This window comes from Hyperoodon ampullatus (genome assembly GCF_949752795.1).
Source record: "Hyperoodon ampullatus genome assembly, chromosome: 6".
Taxonomy (NCBI): domain Eukaryota; kingdom Metazoa; phylum Chordata; class Mammalia; order Artiodactyla; family Ziphiidae; genus Hyperoodon; species Hyperoodon ampullatus.
Genome location: NC_136919.1, coordinates 121,626,178 through 121,629,184, shown reverse-complemented (window position 1 = coordinate 121,629,184; position 3,007 = coordinate 121,626,178).

Here is a 3,007-nt window from a genome sequence, read left to right as displayed (position 1 = left end):
TACTGCTCACCGCAGGACAGGCCGATAAATCGAGAGACGACTTGTTGGGGCAAGGAATAGCGACTTTATTTGGAAAGCCAGCAGACGGTGATGATGCTGGACTAGTGTCCCAAAGAACCATCTTACCCCACTTAGATTTCAGGCATCTTTTGTACTAAAAGGGGAGGTGGGGTGGTTGGTTGTTGCAGACTTCTTGGTGCTGGAATCCTTTGTTCTTGCAGCTGTCCACATAGGTCAGGTCATGATGTTCCTATAAGCCTCCAACAAGACAAATGTTATTCTCTGTTCTGCAACTTTTTATCTCTAAATGAATGGAAAAGTGTTACACCTTCAAAGGTCAGAGCCTTGAGGATGGGCTATCCTGTATATTCTTTTCTAAAAGGTGCAGAGCCAGCCTGACTAAGCACAGGCAATAGAACACAAATGTTAGAACTAAATGGAAAGACTTAATAAGGAGTCAGCTTTGCTCTTCTCTGTTACATAACTATATGCTAAGGAGGAAGTTTTAGTAAGAGGTATTAGAAATGGTGCTAATAAATTTGAATGGAGCCCTAGAATTAAGATGGTAATACAGTCAGAAATTCAAAACAGAAGGAAATCTAGAGGCAAAGATTACAGCCATTATTAAAGCAAGTACCTTTTCAACCCTTTTCCACTTTGATTCACAATAAGAAATATATTTTATATTGAGAATGAGTGCAGTCATATATGCATGAGATGCTTGCTATATTTTCTATTCAGTTTCTTCTCTTTTCTTCCAGCATATCCTACCCAGTATGACACAGTTTGAAAACATGGGTCTCGGCATATTACAGGAACCGTGATCATCTTTGAAAATGTATCCAAAGGATTAAGGCATAACTCATCCTTTGCTCACTCTTTCTTTGTCTTCCTCCATAGTGGCCACCTATTGTTTTGGTTATCTCAGCGTGTGTTCACTCACTTTCCTCTTGGAAACTATCCCTCTCCTTTTCTTAGTCCATAGGGTTCAGGTCAACTTCCTGCCCACCTCTCCTGTCCCCCCGACCCTCCAACTTGACCAGCTCTGGGGGAAGCATGTCATCTGGTTTTGGTCAAGCAGAGAAGCCATCTCTCTGACCACAAGGAATGTCTCAATAGTTGGCACATAAGCTAAGATAGGTCAATGAACTCTGTCACCAAAAACAGTTTCTTGTTTGGCCAGACTGGAGGCTGGTGAGAATCAGGGATGGATCCTGGGAGCCATCAGATGGATAGAGCTGCCTAATAGAGAAGCTACCAAGAGGGAAGGGATGGAGGGGCAATGACATTTGTGATCGTGGATCCGGTCATTTTTCCTGAGCACTGGTAAACTGAGTTCTGAAATTCTAATATAAGTAAAAAGCTATTTACAAATGATACTTAATTTGTGAGATGACTTAAATTAGAAATGTATACTTTCAGACTTCTTCAGTATCCCAAATTTATAAACAGATAGGGCAAAATTAGACTGAAATCATCACATAATCATTTGTATTTTAAATGGTACTGCAAATATTTAAAATTATGTTTATAATTTTATAAAATTGGGTTGAATATTTCAATGGCATTATCCAGTCTCTTAGTCTTTTTTCAGCGCCAACATATTTTTAGTTTTGCTGCACTAGGAGCCCTACTTCATTTATTAAGAAAAATAGGTTTGAAAAAATTATTTACATTAGGGTTTTCACTGAAAAATTCAATTAAGGAAATTAAGACTCGCCCCCCTCCAAATTTAATATTTATTTTTTTCTCAGTCAGTAAATAGAGGTACCGTATTGTTGTGGTCCGTGCGCAGGTTGGAAGAAGAGTTTCCAGATGCAAAGTATTTTAGATGAGAGTGAGCTTATTGAAAAGAAAGAGCAGAGTTAGCGAGGGGCGCTGTGAATCCAGGGGCCGACTTCCTGATGGACCAGGGAGAGCGGGGCCCCTTTGTGGGCTAGTAGCCAACTTCTGTAGCCTCAAGACAAAGAAAATTCCTGCTGGCGGGATGGCATTAGGTGATTGGTCAGGATGCTACGTGGTTGCTACATGGTGAATATTTTACCTAACATGGACTTGAGGGCTGTCTGGTTTAGGTCAGGAAAGCCCATGGCAACAGTCGCTGTGGGGGCTCAGTTAATTCCAGAGATTTTTGTCCTGTGCCCTTGATATAGGACTCCACACCTATAACATTATAGATTTATTTAAAGCTATTTCTATAAGATACATTTTAATGTAAAAATAACTTTAAAAATTATAATGCATATTGTTTTTTCAGTTCTACTCAGTATGTGGTTTTTAAATGTCTGCATAGTACTGATTTAAAAACAATAATTCAAAGCACAAAGTATATTGAAGGCCGCCAGTGCAGACTTATCCGCAAATGAAAAGTTTAAGCTATAGCTTTGAACATTACAGTGGAAAAAAGAGTTGAGATAAATGATATTCCCCATACCTATATCATCGACTGGTTAGTTACTGCCACAAGGTATGAACAAGTTTGTGCCTAATTTTACAACTTCTCTTAGAGGTTCACTACTTGGTGTTATTCAAGGATGTAACGTGGACATCTAGCCAACAGTCATTCATATTCAATGCATTCCTTAAAAGTGAAGGCAACAGTTCTCTGTGGCAGAATTAAAACAGCAAGATCTGACAACCTGCCAGTATCCTTATTAATCTCACAGGGATGGATTTTGCTCCCACCTGGGAGCTTTGGAGTTAGCAGGCAGAATGTGTTACTTCTACAATATTTCTATGAAGAAATGATTGATTTGGAAATCTTGTGCTTTCACTATTATTAGCATTAATTATTGCTTGCAAATAGTGTTACCCAAAGCAGGTGCATTTAATGATCCTATCTTAAAATAACTGACAGGGAAAATGGCAAAACATCACACCTATTTTTACCTCTTGCTATTACCACTTTGAAAACACAAAAGCATCTTCAGTTGAGGTGTTGACAGAATTGGTTTCTTCCTCTCAGTAGCTATACATAGAACACTAAGTAACTTCTGAAGATTAGGAA